The sequence below is a fragment of the Enhydra lutris genome, unplaced genomic scaffold (genome assembly GCF_002288905.1).
Source record: "Enhydra lutris kenyoni isolate GAN:26980312 unplaced genomic scaffold, ASM228890v2 scaffoldscaffold1, whole genome shotgun sequence".
Lineage (NCBI taxonomy): Eukaryota > Metazoa > Chordata > Mammalia > Carnivora > Mustelidae > Enhydra > Enhydra lutris.
Genome location: NW_019154085.1, coordinates 64,052,283 through 64,072,304, shown reverse-complemented (window position 1 = coordinate 64,072,304; position 20,022 = coordinate 64,052,283).

Here is a 20,022-nt window from a genome sequence, read left to right as displayed (position 1 = left end):
GGGATTTCACTTAATATTTTTTCATTAAGTATTGAGTTTCTTCATTAATTAGAAAATTTCTTTCTATTCACAGTTTGCTGACTTTTAAAAATACTAAATACATGTTGAACATTATACAATGCTTTTAAAAATGTATTGAGATAATCATATGATTATCTCCTTTCAGTATATTTCATTGCTATTCATTTTATAGAACATACCACATTTTAGGGGTGCCTAGGTGGCTCAGTTGTTAAGTGTCTGCCTTTGGCTCAGGTCATGATTCCAGGATCCTGGGATTAAGCCCCGAATCAGGCTCCCTGCTCAGCAGGAAGCCTGCTTCTCCCTCTCCCCACTCCCCCTGCTTGTGTTCCCTCTCTCATTGTATCTCTCTCTGTCAAATAAATAAATAAAATCTTTAAAAAATTATAGAACATACCATACCACATTTTATCGTTTACTTACTAATAAATATTTGTTTTTTTTTTGTTTCTGTAATACAGAGGGTGCCGTAGTTAACAATGATACATATTATCGTTTTTTTTTTTTTTTGGCTTATGTGTGAGATTTTTTAGTGCATATTTATCTGTATATGAAATTGTTCAGTTACAAGTTATGAGTCTCTTCAAACTAAATACACAGTATCAAATTGTCCTCCAATACATTGTTACAACTTAAAATTAGCCAAGCATTGAATTAGAATATAATGTAAATGTTTATACTTCTTTGTAGCTCCTATCACCTACAGGAGAAAGCACAAATAATCAGTGTGATGTTGTACAAGGTCATTTCCCCTAGTGTACCAACCTTGGCTTTCACTATCTCTACTCCTCCCCTTCCACACATTCCCACCATACCACTTTTTTGTGGATTCTTTCATATTGTTCTATCTTTTGGAATCCTCTTCTCTCAACCACATAGCAATAAGAATGAGAAGTTATCTTTAACTCCCTCCAGACAGACTTGTTCTTTTCCTTGCAATTTACTCTTGACCTTGCTTCATAATTATTTGTTTCCTTGACCTTGTTTTCTCTCACACCTGAATTCTGAGGTTCTACAACTTTTTACTGTGTATTTTCCTAGCAATGACTTTCAGTGTCTGGCATATAGCAAATACTGTTGAATAAATGAGCAGATAATTGAATAAATGTATGGATGAATATAGGAAAATTAGAGGGCTTTATAAACAAGGACAGTAAAACCAGTGAAACAAATGTATTTTTCTCACAAAGGTTGGGACTTGCCAAAGTTAGATTTATTGTTGCTCTTTAGAATTGTCTTTATTTTGTGACAAGCCCTTCTTCTATTGAAATTAGGTGTACTTATGTGTATGTGTATCTTCCATATTTTTTGTCAAGATCAAATCGAATAATACAGTGAATATTCCTCGGAAAAGTATTACATGAAAGTGATTCAAGGAATTAATATTTTTATATTGAAAATAAATTTTGTTAGGAAAATTTGGTGTGTTCAACTATTTTGATCTCATCACGAAAAGAAATTTAACTGAACATGTCAGTACATTTTTTTGGGTTTTGTTTTGTTTCTTAGTGATTTGACTAACTTGAGTGGTTCCCTGTAGACTTACTCTGTGCCTACACACAACCACACACACAATTCTTAAATCCTTATCAATGCTTTAATATTCTGAGTTTTACAACCAGATTAGTCAAAGTTTCCAAGGTCATGAGTACTGTGCCACTAACAATTATCCCTAAATCACTGAGATTACATTTCAAGCTATTAGTATGAATATAATGAAGACTCTATTTTTAAAAATTAAATAATAAATATTAGCATTTATTGTTCTAGGTTTACTATTTATACAATGGAAAATGAAAGAAAAACAAGAAAGGGATTTGTCTCATTAATTTTATAATTTATTTCAATAACAAAGATAAAAAATTCAAAAACTAAGATTGCTCTGAATAGAATTTCTGGGACAAGAGCTTAATCTTATTATGTAGGATAATGTTTATATCCACTATTCATGGACTTTAATGATCATTTAATGCACAGTAATCTTTATGGATACTGATTGGAACAAGATGAAAATAAAATATGTTATAAAAAGTTTGTACTTATAGGTAAGTATGGCATACTTGACTGATTTTTAGGGCCTTTCTGAGCTTCACTGACAATTGAGGAGATGATGTAAATAACAAAGTTAGTAAATTTTACATAATCCTAAATCAAGATAGTTATAAGCAGTAGCAACTTTGAACTATAAAGATAGCAATGCAAGAAATTTAAATTTTTCATTTTAAAATTCTTACAACGCCAAAGGAAATACAGTCATATATTATAGAGCTGATGTGAATTATGTGAGATTTCTTAAATAAAATAAAAATATTTGTATCGAAAATATTTTTAAAAATATTTTGTTTATTGACAGAGATCACAAGCAGACAGAGAGAGAGGAGGAAGCAGGCTCCTTGCTGAGCAGAGAGCTCGATGTGGGGCTCCATGCAGGGCTCCATCCCAAGACCCTGGAATCATGACCTGAGCTGAAGGCAGAGGCTTCTAAACCATGCAGGTGCCCCTGTCTTGAAATTACTTCTATACACAAATTGAACACTTTGGCAAACTTCTCTTTTCTCTATATTTGCAAAGATTAAGTTTCATCCAATTTGTTATTTTAATTTAATTTACTGTGTTATTTTTCTGCCTCAAAAAAGATAAATCTGATTGAAGGAAAATTTAAAATATAGAAAAAGTTTTTGAGAAAAAAAGAATTTTTTGTTTCATCAGAATGTTTCATCAGAAACATTTAGAAATTTAGAAATAACAATGCTTGCTTTTTTTTTATATAATTGCAAATTTGGCTTATTGCAGTCATAGATTTTCTCATATTTTCATAGAGTTAAGATAATTTCTACATACAGTCTTTTATCTTCATTCCTTATTTAGTATTTATAACATTTTCTTATGTCACTGATCATGTAATACATAATATCTTGTGGTTTTAGGTTTTTTACCTATAATTGTAGTTAGTAGGTCATATGTGTTTGTGAGAAATAAATGAGATATGCAAATAAAGTACTTAATAAAATGGCTGGCATAGACTAAATACTACCATAATTTAAATCAATAATTTCCTTATTGTCCAACATTTGTAATTGGAAATGTTTAATATTTTAATAAAACTATATTGAATAGGTTTTATCATAATGTGAACTATGTTTGTAGAGTTAATGTAAGAAAGAATAAAATGTTTCTTAAAGTATCAAATCACTTTCCAAAAAAATTATAACAGTTTATTCTCCTCCTACCATTAGAGTGTGAAATCTCATTTTACTATACCTTTACCATCATTTTTAATATTTACTAGACAACTATTACAGGAACAAGAACCTGGTGTTTTAACTTGCAATTATTTGTTTACAAGTAAAGTTTGGATTTTTTTCAAATTGGATTGTCACTAGTTCATTTTCTGAGATTTACCTGCTTATGGTTTTTTATACTTGCCTCTAGAGGAGTATCTGTGACTCCTGACCCTTGTGGGAGAGTGGTGTGATTAAGAACCCAATGATTGAAACCAATATATGTTGGTACAAGCTCCAGCTCTCTCACTTACTAGTTAAATAATTTTGTGGTGTTCATTTTGTGTGTGTTTTTAACATTTTCATACCTCTGTTTTCTTGACTATAAGAATGGACACATAATATATGATGGGTATGCTTTAGGGAAATTAAATAAATTAATGGAATAATATCCAGCAATATGCACTCAATAAATATAGGGTAGTATTGATTAAATAAACTACTCATATTTAATGTATTTTACAAAGCTTTATTTTCAGGTTATCTGCCGTTAAATTTTTATAATGTTGATTATTTGTTTTGATGTTTCATAGGATTTGGTGTTGTCTCAGGAACCCAAATCCTGCTACCACCATAAGTTTAGATACTATTACTCTATCATCTATTAGAATATTCCATCTTAACCTTTGTACATTTGTGTATATGTGTATGGTCTAGGAGAAAAAAATTAAAAGGTTCATATTACAATCTTGATTATGGGGTTTTAGAGCTGCTTTGAAAAGTTCTTCAAGTACAGCAAACTATTGTGGTGGTCATTAACGTATTAGATGTGAATAAGTTATTAACATTTCATTTTTATCCTGTATTTTGGACCTTTACTTCTATAACTTTTAAAATTAAAAGAACTAATATGATGAGACAAAATAAATCTAAAAAAATTTAAGAAAGTTGATATCAATTTTGCAGATTTTTCATATAATAATGAATCATTTTTATAATGGCAATTTTAAAAAAGATTTTATTTATTAAGAGTGAGAGAGAGAGAGAGCATGAATGAAGGGGGGTAGTGGCAGAGGGAGAGAGAGAAGGAGACTCCCTGCTAAGCAGGGAGCCCAACTCGGGGCTCAATCCCAGGACCCTGGGATCATGACTTGAGCCGAAGGCAGACACTTAACCAACCGAGACACCTAGGCACCCTATAATGGCATTTTTTAAAAGAAAACTGTCCAACAAATTTTAGAAACTACCAATAAAAAAGAGGGAATAAGGAGCTTGAAAGGACTATTTCAAAAGTAAGAGCTTTAACAAAGTTCAGTATTGCTAATAATAAATTTTCAACTACCACAATATAATAAAAATAATATACTTCGGGAACAGAGATATCAGAATACAATTAGTAAATAGTTATATACCCATAGAACTTTTCCTGCAAAAATTATTGAAGTCATTGGCAAAAGAACTACATTGCAGATAGAGCAATAAAGCATAACACTGAAACTTTTGCAGTGGGATGATTTATTCAAACAAGATCGTGCCAGGAATCACACCGCAAAACAATCTGAAAGCACAGCTTCTTTGGAATGATGGTGTCAAAATGACTTAATGTGAGAATCATCTAGAAGTTTTAAAAACATGGAAAGCAGATTTGCTCACGGACAATTAAAAATAATAGGGGTTCCTGGGGACTCGGTCTGTTAAGTGTCCGACTCTTGATTTTAGCTCAGATCATGGTCTCTAGGTCCTGAGATCAAGCCCTGCATGTGCTCCTGGCTAAGCACAGTCTGCCTGAGATTCCCTCTCACCTTCTCCCTCTGCCCCTTCCCTCACTGTCCCACACTCTCTGTCTCTTTCTCAAATAAATAAGTAAAATCTTTTAAAAAATAAAAATAATAATCCTTTTAAGTGATTCTAACATGCAGCCAGGGGTGACAGTGAGGCCCTGGAAGAATTAGAGGGTGATTTGGAGACACATTTACTTGGACCACCCTTGTCAACCTTGACCACCTTGTCAAGAATCTGAGAAATAAACTTTGAAGACCACTGGATTAGTGGGTTGGTTCTACTCAACAACAAGTAAATAAATTATATTTACTTGTGCTCTTTCTCTGTCAAATAAATAAATAACAAATCTTTTTTTAAAAGATTTTTTTTTATTTATTTGACCAACAGAGATCACAAGTAGGCACAGAGAAAGGCAGAGAGAGAGGAAAGGAAGCAGGCTCCGGGCTGAGCAGAGAGCCTGATGTGGGGTCGACCCCAGGACCTTGGGATCATGACCTGAGCTGAAGGCAGAGGCTTTAACCCACTGAGCCACCCAGGTGCGCCAATAAATAAAAAATCTTTAAAAAAAAAAAGACATGGTGTTATATATTATATACCACAGAATGTGTGTGTGTATATAATATGATATATAATAATATATAATAATATATATAATATACTCTATACACCTATATATACACACATGTGAGTTGGTTTTAAAAAGATTAAATAACTTTGGCCTTTGGTGACAGGAACTTGTAGGTTATTATGTATTTTTCATTATTAACAAATGTTATGTTTAAATATTATATAAATATATTTTTAGCAATTATTTAAGTAACTAAAAACTTCGTTAATGAACTTTTGCCTGATAGATGACATAAAAATGAAGCTTGTAGTGTTAATTTTTAGGTTTCATCCTAGGTTTCTTTTTTCACTTTTAATTTTGGTTGAATACAGACTCTATGAAAATTGAAACACATCCTCTAAATATAGATGGCAACAATATCATCAGAGGACATATGTTGATTATGCTTCAAAGAATGAGTGATATTAGAATCTATTCCCTAAAAGCTAATAATGCATTTTTTTGTGAGCCACACAATAAGTTTTTTGAAAACCAGAAAGTAAAAATACAAGCTTTAAAAAAAAATCATCTCACTACAAATAGAAGCACTTAGACTGGCAATAGAAATGACTGCTATAAAATGTATCTCATTTTTATGTATTAATAAAAATGTGATATTTTTCTCAGATGGGGAAAGTATAATAACTTTAGGAATCCATAACCCCTGAAGTATATAACTCATTTCCTGATATTTTTGTCAAATGTCTTATTAATAAAAAGTCAAGGTTATGGAAATACTTTAAAAATTAAATTTGCTTTAATCAATGGAAAAATCTTCTGAACACATTGCCACTTCTTAGTTAAAAAAAAAAAAATGAATGTAAACACTGCAAATCTGAGTTTAATTCAAGACTGAAGGTCTTAACCCTGGCTGGCTAATTGGGGATGTTTGACATTTGCTTTATTGCCTTATTCTTTTTCACTTTGAATTTCTTCTTTAATGAAGACAAAATTCCTGACAACCACACTGCCCCAGAGATTAGATTTGTAGCAAAGAGGTCAAGTCTCTCTATATTTATATTTCTCCTAAATTCTCATTCTTTTTAATAATATTATCCATTCTTACCCTCTCCATGGTAACTTATTTCATCTAACCTTTGTCATTCATGGTATTATTATTGGGGTCACCATTGCAGTCAGAGTGTGTAATTTGTTATTAGTTTAAAATACAAACTTTTAACTTTTTCTTTATAGGTTGCATCTCAGACGTTGATAACAGCAAGGAGTGAATGGTGCCTTAAGGAGTCATCTACTTCTTAAATTACTTCAAAGTTTTAAGTCTAAACCATCTCAGGAAGTTAAAAATATTTCACTGTTTACAGAGAGATTTTAGAGTTTACTTGATACTTTGTCTTCATCACTGTGGTATTCAGGTTTTTCAACACCTAACCTAAGTAGACCTCCTTTGGTCCCTTGTGCATGTATTTATTCATTCAGCAAATACTTGTTTAGCATTTACCACATCCTAAGAACTGTGCTAGACTATAAGAATACAAAGATTAAAAAAGGAAAAAAAAAAAAAGAAAGAAAAAAAACCCTTGCCTTCCAGGCGCTCACATCAAAGATCAAAGCAAGCAGACTTTGGTGTACATTGGGATCCTGGGGGACTTATGAAAAGTTTTGCATGCTGTAAGGAAACAGAGAAAGAGAAGGGAAGTGAGAAGCAAAATTTCCCCAGTGGAAATAAATAGTAAGTCAATTTTTGAATTATTGGTAAATGTCAGCAGTGGTGCTTCATGTCTCTGCTGGCCAAGAAAACGCACTGTTCACATCTTCTACTGCAGGGAGCAGAGCTGACTGACAGCCCCAGCTGGACTCATGACTCTATTTACAAAGAAATCATGTTTTTCTTGGCCTCTTCAAAGTCCAAAACTGAGAGCCGTGGGGACCTTGTTCAGGTCCATTCTTGTGGGATGTGTGATTCTTCTAAGGGATGACTTTGGCTCCACTTCTCTTAGAAATCTAAGCTTTCTTAGAATTGTGCCAAAGACGGAATCTTCCAGGTCCTCCTTCCTCCCCACTCTCTTTTCTCAGGGCAGACCTCTCGCCATTTACTGAATTGTTTTTCATTTCTTCTTTTTCCCCTTTAATCTTTCATATTTGTTACCCTCAAAATATCTCTTTTATGACTATCCTCTATTGGAAACTGCTTGGAAAATCTGAATGAACACAAGTGATACTGAGAGTGGTCAAGGAAAATGGGGTTTGGGGACTGGCTCACTTGTAGCATGGTAAGTAAAGAGGACACCATCCTGAGTGGTTTTCCGGTATGGTTAGCCCTTAGCAAATGTCGTGGCCTAACTGCTGATGATTTCACTGAAGGTAACCTGAGAAAATGCCCTGGTACAAGGGAAGCCCCATGAAGGTGCAAGGATTCAAACGTTTAAAAAGTATGGAGGCAACAGTTCCTACAAGGACCTCAGAGTTGGCTGGTTAATGCTACACTGAGTTGACTTCTTGCATGGGAATAATGAGAAACCAAGGAATGTTAGCAAGCAGTAACAGTCTACATGTGAGGTCTAGAGGTTGCAAAGAGCTTTGTCTCCTGAAGTGCAACTATGGACCCAACTGGATCCAGTCATGACTTGATATTTAGATTCATAGAATTCCATGGATGTCCAAATGTTCAGGCAAGGTTGATCCTTTACGCTGAATTCACAGCTCTCGTTAGGATGGTTTGGGGGCAGCTGGATAAAAGAATGCCCCTGGATATGCTGGCATGAAGAATCCCCTGATCTATCAGAGTTTGCAACAGGGACTCTCTTCTTCCTAGTAAGGGGTAGGACATCTGCTGTGCTAGAGGATGCTATGGAGGCTTCTTCCCTTCAAGACAACAAGGCATCCTTCAGGAGCTGTACCTACTTCCTTCCCTGGCTACCAGGGTGATAACTAGGGTTAAATCCCAACACTTAAGGTAGGAAAGATAGAACAAAATGAAGGAAATGTGAGCATTAGCACACACTGGGATTCAATTTTGAACACATCCTATTAATGGGGTGAGATGTAAGGATAAGTAATCAAAAACTTATTTACTTGGGGAGCACTTTTTTGGGGTGCAGGATTTAACACCCTGCATTACCCTAGGGTATGAGGCAAATTTTTTGCTTGGGTGGTTCTTACAGGCCTGAAGAGGTTATTCCCCATGCTAAGCAAAATAGAAATGCCTGATTTGCACTGGCAGATGGTAGCAGAATGAGCAGAAGTGAGGGAATTGAACATACTAGAATAAATATATTGTATGAGGCCAGAAGACCTCCTAGGGCATTATGTTCTACAGGAGGGCCCAGAGAACACAGCATTCACCATGGCCATTGAGAATGCACTGGAGAGAGAATGCACTGGCATCATTAAGGAGCTTAGTGGTGATGCTCCTTTGTAGGCCAGGGATGATGCTAGGAAAGGCAGCCATAGAGCTAAGGTGATTAACATCCATGGGGATAACACCTCCATCCCAGTATTAGAGATGAGGTGGCATTGCTTAACTGTCAGAATTCAAGAGACTATAATGAATGTAATAACCTAAAAATCAGAGGTAGCTGAATGACAACATGGTTAGCCAGCCTGTTGGAACCACCACCATCTAACAGGCTGGCAACCCAAAGCTACATCTCCTCTGTCTTACTCCCAGCCAGTGACTGAGCATGATGGGGGTGCCAGTGCACTTTCATTTGGGAGGATCACTGGACTCCTTTAATGGGTAAATTTGGTTCAAGGACTCCCCATTAGCTTGGCTGAAACCTGCTTGAACTGTGTGGCGGGCTGGGAATCCTTGCTTCTCTCCTTTCATCTACAGATGCTACACCTGAATGCGCTCCTTGCCTACTACACCTGCTTTCTCCCTTTCATTCATCACAGACATTTCCTCCAGTAAGCATCTTCTCATCTAATTCTACCTGGGAAGCTGTTTCTCAGAGGAATAAAGAGGCAAAAGCACAACTTGCTTGAATAAATCAATATTTTCTCTGATTGTAACACTGGGTACATATGGTTATGCAGGAGAGTATGAATTTTAAAAAGATATAGCAAAATGGTGGGATGTAAGTGAATTATGATATTTTGTTTTGTCTTGTCTTGCCACATTGAGGAGTTTTGTCTTCCTTTAGGGGGTTAGGGAGCCGGCAAAAGAGACTGCTAGGTAAGATTTGTATTTTGTTAGATTCACTCAGCTTTGTCCAGAAAGGACCATAGGTATATTTGATTTAGGAAAGAGGACAGACTACATCTAGTAAAACTGACTGTAGGAATGGAGAGTAATGGACAAAGTTAAGAGAGATTATATGATAATCAACTAAGACTGGTTTGACTGATTACAGACTAAGTTTGATAAGGAGGAAATTGACAAAGATAAATTATAGCTTCACTTGAACAAAGGGTAGTGAAGATAGTGAACATGGAATCTTGGAACAGAACATAAAAGGCGTCAGATGTCATGAGTTTGGGTACATGGGGAAAATGCAAGTAGTGTTACCTGTTCAATATATGGGTTGAAGGTCAGGAGAGAGAATCGGTATGACAAAGATATGGTAAATGTTAACATATATAATAAATGTTCTCAAAGTGGTTAAGATTACCCAGGGTGGCTATCCAGAGTGAAAAAAGATGATAGCTGAGAAATGGAAGAAGTTATATAATCATTTCCACTTAAAAAACACCTACAAATATACATATATATGACTGACTCTAGAATATTGAAGACAGCTCAAAGTAGGGGGAAATGGCATCCTTTACTGATTTATATTGGCTGACTAGCAATAATACATACTATAAAAATTGCTATAAAGACTCTCACACTATGTCTAAAAACTACGCAACTGTTACGGGTATCAATCAAAAGGAAAAAAAGAAATTTATTCGGATTTGAGTCTACAATCACTTTAGTTGATGAGGTGGTGTCTGGTGGCCTCTTTATGACCAATTTATGTATGGACTCAGGAGGGTCCTGTGAAAGAATTCGTTTTCACAGGAAAAGAAGCCAGGCATGCTGTGCCTGTATGAACATTTTAGTGTGAACTAAAATGAATGTTCTAATCTTCAAAGGATATTGGTGGAAGTGCAAAATTATGGTTGAACTGGACAATCTACACAAGTAGGTGAGGTCAGGTGGCAATAAAGAATGCTCTATTGCTGTTGTGTTAAAGAGTGGGGAGATTAGAGTAATGTCTAGACCCAGCTCCACTACTTATTAGCCAAGTAACTTTGAGTAAATGATTTAACCTCTGTAAGTCTTCATTTTCCTAACTACAAAAGAGGGCTAAACATTAGGCACGGAAAATGGCACACAATAAACAGTAAGGAATGTTGGTTATTATTGTTACTATTATATCATGCTGTCTGCTCAACAAAAGCACAACTTGTTTGAATAAATCAATGTTTCATGGGTCCTTTTATTCTGAAGATATTTTCTCTCTTTGGCTCTGGGAAATTAACTTCTATAATGTCCTTCCCTTTGTTTCACTATTTACTTTTTGACCTTCTGTTGGTCTGATATTCTATTAAATTGTTTTGTGTTTCATCTTTCCTTTTATATTTTCTACTTCTTTGTATTTTGCTCTATGCTCTGAAAGATTCCATCACATTTTATCCTCAAGCCCTCTCACAGATTTAAAATATGTAATCATGTTTCAAATGTCTAAGAGCTTTATTTTTCTGTAATCTTTCCTTTTTATAGAATCATATTCTTGTTTTGTGGAAGCAATATATTCTTGATTTTCCCTGGTGTTATATCTAGATCTTTTTATATCTAGCCAGCTAGCTTGTTAGATATTGACATAGTCCTTGAAACATCTGTTTCTTTTCAGTTTGGATGGTCTTTCATTTATTTTGGCTTTTTTTCATTTTATAGGTTTTTCTCAGATGTCTAGTGACCCTTGATTATCTCTTTTGTTTTTGCCACCATGCATTGGTCTGTCTCTTCCTTGAAAGGGGAAGTCTGTATGAACTACCAGTAGGCAAGACATGGTAAATCAATTAAAATAGAGAAAGAGAGAGAGAATGAGTTATTATTTCTATGTAAATTTCAACAACAGATAATTACTAAAAATCATTACTGCTGGTTTAATTATAAGCAAGGCAATGATAAAACTGCTTAAATGCTGTACTTCTAGAATATTTTCATTTAATTTATTTCACGAGTATCTTAAGTTCTCATACCCCTTAAAAAAAAAACTGATATTAGCTATTTAGTCAATACCTTAGTGGTTTAGTCAATTAACCTACAGTAGGGTAAGATCAATAAGTGTATACTCACCTTGGGTCTAAGTGAAAAGATTGTGTCTAAATGTACATTCATAATTTTAAAGCTTAAATGAACTACATAAGATATCCAGGTATCATTTGATAATAAGTGGCTTTTCAATCTACTGGCTGAATACTAATAGCATCACATTATAAGTGTGTACTAGAATGGCAGACATATTTGTCTTTAACAAATACAAAAAAGAATAATGTTGCAGTTACTATATGAATACTATATTATTATACTACTATATAGTAGTATTTATTCTACTATAAATAGTATATAAATATACTACTATATTTAGAGTAGTATTTATTCTACTATAAATAGTATATAAATATACTACTATATTTATAGTAGAATAAATACTACTATATTTTCACATATGTACTCTTTGTATTATTTTACGGCTTCTTGTATAATCAACATATTTGATATACATTTTTTAACATGAGGAAGCGCTCTGCTAGACACTAACCAGAAGTATCACTATCACCTGGAAGCTTGTTAGAAATGTAGATTTTTAAGCCTGTCCCAGACCTACTGAATCAGAATCTGCATTTTAACATGGCCCCCAGGTGATTCTTATGCTCATTAAAGTCTGCATCAGCAGATAGGAAAGAGGATCAAATTGAGTGTCATTATTCCTCATTCTAGAACTGGTTGTTCCTTTTGATATATTTAATGTTGAAAATCATACTTCAAAATCTTGCAAGATTTGGTATAACATATTCATAAAAACATTAAGGGAAGAACAATGAGGAGCATTTCAGTTCATTTATTTGCATGAAAATTCATGTACTTGGGAACAGACATGCACTGGAAAACTCTGGTGAAAATAAAGGCAAAAAGAAAATAACTGGCTTGGTCTTCTTAGAAATGACAAAACTGAATCAAAGATAAGATATAGTAATGTTGGACTTTTTAACTAGGCAGACAGTTTCTGGATGATTCAGTGTAAAAGCAAGATGGCTGATCAATTTTTCACTTTAATTGATGCCAATGTTGATTTTACCACTGAGAAGGAAGAACAAGTGACAAGAAATTTTACTACTGTTGTCCTAATTTTTACCATCATGGAAGAACTAACTGATGAATTAGAAATAATAAGATGTTGGTGAAGCAGTTAGCTGTTTTAGTCTGTGATAACAAGGGAAATCAAGAAATAGCCAGACTGACAGGCTAGATTAGGGGAAGTAAACTTAAAAAAAAAAAAAAAAGAAAGAAAGAAAGAATATTGGATATGATCCCTTCGCCTGAGTCTCTAAAAGAAATGTGGTCAGAAGAGAAGCACTCCAAAAAGAATTCACTTAAGATTCCAATGGAGAAAAAAAAAAAAGAAATGTAGCTGAAAGAACCAATGGAGCTGAACAATAAGCTTTACAAGGGCATAGACAGACATGAGAAGATCTGAAAAATGAACACATGGGTTAGTTATTTCAGAATAATGACAGGAAAGTTCAGACCTGGAAAGACATTGGCCCATAGGTATAGACTACATAGTGGAGATTGTGATATAATGTTATTAGCCATGAGAAGGAAGCCAGATTTCTCAAATCTTACTTTCTGTCTTTTCATTTGTATTATAATTACTTGCTCACATTTGTCTCCCTCACTAAACTGAGGACAGAAACCTAGTCTGATTGATTTTATATTACCAAGATACAGAATAGAGTAAAAACTCATTAAAGTAGAAACTCATTCAACTCTGTTAAATGGATAAGAAGAATAAACATTGGTAACTTGGAGTTACAACAACTGTTATTATGAAAGAGAAGTTATCTCTTAAAATATTATTATATGTATTTTAAAAAGCTGTGATGATGATGATGAATCTTTTTAGAATTTTGTAAAATTCTAAATTAGGTAAAAAGGATTTTCTCCTGAACTCAGAGAGGAGGAAAATTAAGTACAGTACCCTAGTCTTGATTAAATAGATCCAAAATGATTAAGGAGACATGAAGAATAAAACCCCAAATTATATTTTCTATGGATTTTGCTTAGATGAAGAACTGTTACTTGGACACAGTTAAGATATCAGAATATGCCAAGGTACATTATTAATTGTGTGCTTCTTTAATTTCATATCAATTATGCTTAGTTTTCAGTTTTCATAATGATATATGTAAACAACTAAGTTTACTTTTATTTATTTGTGTGATGTAAATGAGTTCACATTATGCTTAAATTCTTCCCCTGTTCACTTCCATAGCTACTCACTTCTATTATTTTCTTCTGTAACCTTTCATAGCTTCTCTCTGTTTTGATACACAAACATGAATCTACATTTTAATTTATTTTCCTCTTTTTTATAAAAATATTAACAAATATATACAATTAGTATACATAATCATTTCCAAATTATGTTTGGTAATTGTTCCACATACGTATATAAAGATATTTCCATTTCCACTTCTTTTTCTTTTCTTTTTTTTTTTTTTTTCTTCAGAGAAATAGAAAGAGAGTGAGTGTGAGGGTAAGGGTGTGGTGGAGGGGGAGAGAGAGAGAGGAAGAGAGAGAATTTTAAGCAGGCTCCACGCCTAGCACAGAGCCTGACACATGGCTTGATTTCATAACTCTGAGATCATGACCTGAGCTGAAATCAAGAGTCTGACACTTAACCAACTGAGCCACCAAGGTACCCCTGTCCTTTTTATTATGGAAACTTTAAAAACAAATATAGGTAAAAAGAATAATATAATGAAGTTCCAGGGCTAATTATCAGTACTCTGCTCATCTTGCTTTATCTAATCTCATTTCTATTTTTTTTTAAAGATTTTATTTATTTGACAGAGAGAGATCACAAGTAGGCAGAGAGGCAAGCAGAGAGAGAAGGAGAGAGGAGGAAGCAGGTTCCCGGCAGAGCAGAGAGCCTGATGTGGGACTCGATCCCAGGACCCCGAGATCATGACCTGAGCTGAAGGCAGAGGCTTAACCCACTGAGCCACCCAGGTGCCCCTCCATTTCTATTTTTTCCTTGAAGTATTTTAAAACAGATTTCACTTATTTTATTTCATCAATGAATACTTCAGTATATATCTCTAACAGATAAAGACATTTGTTTACTTGCATAACCACAAAGCCACTATCACACTCAGCTAAATCAATAATAGCTCATTTATGTAACCAAAATATCAGACTGTATTCAAGTCCCTCCCCAAGTTTGCTCAAAATCCATTTTGACAAATGGTTTAATTGAATCACTGTTCAAACAAGTCTGTAGATTGCATTTGGTTGATATGTCTAAAAGTCTCTTCTAATCTATATTTCTCTTTCTTTCTTTTTTTTTTTTTTCTTTCTGGCTTTCTCCCCATCCCTTTTTTAAATGTAAGGATCACTGTCTTGTAAAATTTCCCATATTCAGATTTAGTTGTTTCGACATTCAAGCGTGGATGACTGTAACCTCTTGGAATTTAACATGGTCCTCTTCCTATTCTACTTCCTGTAAAGGAATAGTTAGAACTAGAGGCTTTTTTACCAGGTGCTTTATTAGATTCAAGTGTAACTATTTACAAGCATCCTTCATAAGTGATTCTATCTTCTTCCTGATGCATCTTGGCAGGATGCATTATCATGGGATAGTTACACTTGTAGTAGTTAATCAGCACATTTAGGTGGTATTGGCCTGGTTCATTCAGTATAAAATTCCCCTTTAAGTCTCACATAATGCTTTTAGAAGCCATTGATGATGGTTGCTTAGATCCATTATCTCATAAGGAGTCGTAAAATGACAATTTAATAATTCTATTATCCTTTTTGCTTTAGCTATGAAATACCTAGAGGAAAGACAGGATATTTAACATATTTTTGGAATGAAGAATTGGTTTTCCAGCATCCTGTAATAATGGCTGATGGGGTACTTTTTTTTTTTTTTTTTGGTCATTTTGAACTCGTGAATTTTTATATATTTAATATATTTTAATTCGCTGCAATCATAATTCCTTTGAAGCTTCAATTGCCCTATTTCATCATTCAGTTGCATTGCCTTTTTTTTTTAACTGATGCATATTATCCTGTTGTATGGAAAAATGCTTATTTATTTAACTAATCCTCTATTGATGGACATCCAGGTTATTTCTGATCTTTTGCTATAACATGTAATACCGTAATAAATAACCATATATAAGTTGTTTCAAACATGTATGAATATATATTAAGGATAAATTCCCCAAAGAGGAACTGGTCAAGTGATACACACATTTAAAATTTTGTACTTATAGCTACAGCAATAAGACAACAAAAAGGAATAAAAGGCATCCAAATTGGTAAGGAAGAAGTAAAATTGCCATTATTTGCAGAAGACATGATAACATACAGAGAAAACCTGGAAGACTCCACCAAAAAACTATTAGAACTGATAAATAAATTCAGTAAAGTCACAGCATACAAAATCAATTTGCAAAGATCTGTTGTAATGAAGCAGCAGAGAGATTAAGAAAACAATCTTATTTAAAATTGTACCAAAAATAGTAAGATACCTATGAATAAAACTAACTAACAAGGCAAAAGACCTGTACTCTAAAAACTATAAAACACTGATGAAAGCAACTGAAGATGACATAAAAAAAATGGAAAGACATTCCATGCTCATGGGTTGGAAGAACAAATATGTTAAAATGTCTATATCATCCAAAGCAGTCAACACATTCAATGTGATCTTTATCAAAATACCATTGACATTGACAGAGCTGGAATAAATAATTCTAAAATTTGTATGGAACCAGAAAATACTCCCATATAGCCAAAGGAATGCTGAAAATAAAAACCAAATCTGGTGGCATCACAATGCAGACTTCAAGTTATACTACAAAACTATAATCATCAAGACAGTATGGTACTGGCAAAAAAACAGATCATAGATCAGTGGAATAGAATAGAAAGCCCAGAAATGGACTTTCAACTCTATGGTCAAGTAACCTTCAAAAAAGAAGGAAAGGATATCCAAGGAAAAAGGACAGTCTCTTAAACAAATGGTGTTGGGGAAATTGGACAGCCACACGCAATGAATCTGGATCATTTTTTTATACCATGCACAAAGATAAACTCAAAATGGATAAAAGACCTAAATGTGAGACAGGAAAAATCCTAGAGAAGAACACAGGCAGCAACCTCTTTGACCTTGACTGCAGCAACTTCTTGCTAGACCTATCTCCAAAGGCAACAGAAACAAAAGCAAAAATGAACTATTTGGACTTCATCAAGATAAAAAGTTTCTGCACAGCAAAGGAAACAGTCAACAAAACTAAAAGGCAATCTATGGAATGGTAGAAGATATTTGCAAATGCCTTATCAGATAAAGGGATAGTATCCAAAATCTATAAAGAACTTATCAAACTCTATACCCAAAAAACAAATAACCCAGTCAAGAAATGGGCACAAGACATGAACAGACATTTCTCCAAAGAAGGCAAACAAATTGCCAACAGACACAAGGAAAAATGCTCCATATCACTTAGCATCAGGGAAATACAACTTAAAACCACAATGAGATAACCCTTCACACCAGTCAGAACGGCTAAAGTTAACAAGTCAGGAAATGAAAGATGTTGGTGAGGATATGGGGAAAGGGAAAAAGGGGAACTCTCTTACACTGTTGGTGCGAATGCAAGCTGGTGCAGACACTCTGGAAAACAGTGTGGAAGTTCCTCAAGATGTTAAAAAATAGAGCTATCCTATGACCCAGAAATTGCACTACTGTGTATTTACCCCAAAGATACAAATGTAATGATCCAAAGGGGCACATGCACTCCAAAGTTTATAGCAGCAATGTCCACAAGAGTCAAACTATGGAAGGAGCCTAGATGTCCATGGATGGATGAATGGATAAAGAAGATTTGGTGTATGTATACAGTGGACTATTACTCAACCCTCAGAAAGGATGAATACTGACCATTAACATCAATGTGAATGGAACTGGAGATTATTATGCTGAGAAAATAAGTCAATCAGGGAAAGACAATTATATGGTTTCACTCACTTGTGGAATATAACAAACAGTGAAGAGGATCATAGGGGAAGGGAGGGAAAACTGAATAGGAAGACATCAGAGAGTGAGAAAAACCATGAGAGACTCTTAACTACAGGAAACAAACTGAAGGTTGCTGGAGAGGAGGTGAGTTGGGGGATGGGGTAATTGGGTGATAGGGATTAAGGAGAGCACATAATGTGATGAACACTGTGTATTATATGCTACTGATGAATCACTGAACACTGCCTCTGAAACTAATAATATACTATATTAATTGAATTTAAATTAATACTGTGTAGAAAAAGGAAAAAATAAAAGCTTCTTTATAGCGAAGAAAACAATCAATAAAATGAAAAGACAACCCTGGGAATAGAAGAAAATATTTGCAAATTACATCTATAATACATTAATATATTTCCAAAGTTCAGTGTAGGTCATTCTTTTTCAAAAGTTCTTCTGGAATGTTTAAAGTTTTCTTCACATAAGACTTGTATAGTGTTAGGTATTTGTAGATATCCCACCTTGTTTGTATTCTAAAAGACAATTTTTTCTTTTATACCTTTATCTGGATGTTGTATGTGTATAACAATATTTATGTTAATTTTAGACTATGTTATCTTATCAAGTTATTATGTTTTGCTGCTCTTTCCTTACATTTACATCATTTCATGAGTTAGGTTTTTCTAATGTATGTTAGGGAAGTAGGGGTAGTCTAGTCTTATAGTTTTTGTTTGTTTGTTTGTTTGTTTGTTTAGTCTTATAGTCTTATTCCTTCTTACAACCTAGTGGTTTTCTTCTCTGCTGCCACATAGAGAACTTCTTGAATATACTACCTTTCTGGATGATTACTTAGGTATTGCCACCTCCTCAAAACCAAACTTGGTTCACAGAGGCTTCTGTTGCCATACTAATTCATTATCACATTCTTGTACCAGTGTTCAAAACATAAAATGTATAATATATACTAATTGTGCTTCACGTTTCCCTTTTAGGAAAAGTACTTTCACTGAGATGTACTGCTGCTAGGCTGTCTCATCATTCTCCTTGGCTCTTCATTTTTGCCCCATAGGACTTCTGCTTACTCTTTGCTGATGTTGGCAATTTTTACATGTATTTTGGAGGCTTTAATTACATGAGTCTTCTATTTCTACCCAAAATGAAAATTAAACCTTCATTTTTTTAATTTTTCTTGTTGTATTTGGGTGGCTCCAAGAGAAAGAGAAAGTATTAACTAATGCCACAATTTTATATCAGAATTCTACCAATTGCCATTATTAACCTCTCTCAGAAATTGTGAAATGAGGGTGAAGAGAAAAAGATGAAGAAATAGTCTGTCACAAACTTTAAAGGGTCTGAGTTTTGACCTACTCACAAACTGGTAAGTGAGCCAGCCATAGTGTCATGCCTGGTGCCAGAAGACATTAATTTCCTGGGTCAGAGACAAAAAACTATTATAGCAAAAGGTGTATATAGATGCATGTTTATGTCAGTTTCTGGAGCCCCATTTCCAATAAAAGTGATGCAAATGGGCCAACATGAGTATCTGTACACATAGTGAATTATGTTACACAAGAAGAACTCTAAGAAACTTACTACCTTATTATACCAGTAAGCAAGCATGCTCTTTGTCCCAGAAAAAAGACATTATTTCATCCTTAAAAGTTGCTTCCAAACACAATCCTGAGATATTAACTAAGTAAAAGCAGTTAGGACACTACTGTCTTATATACCCAGCCTTATCAAGAGATCCTAAGAGATCCATGAAGGATTGTATGACATTCTTCCAAATATCATTTTGATATTCAAAACATGGAGGAAGCAAGTTCTGTTAAAGCCAAAAAATATAAACAATGCCATTCTAGTTAAAGTTACATATTGTATTACTAAAATATATTTTGTGAGTCCTTGAAAAAAATAGATTACTGAAGAAATGAGTTTATTTTTCTCAGAAAAAGCTTCATTTTTTTTTTCAGAGCAAAGAAATTTGGCAGGCATAAAATATTTGAATTTTAGAAGACTTCCTTGTGGAAAATGGAACAGTATATAATGGTAGATTTATACCTGATTTAATGAGAATAAGATTACTTAAAAAATGATATTGCTTAATTAGACAAATTAACCCTGGAGGGAGGCTAATTGTGAGCATACCTGTCACCAACAAAGTTGAATTTTCTTTAAGTTACATTAT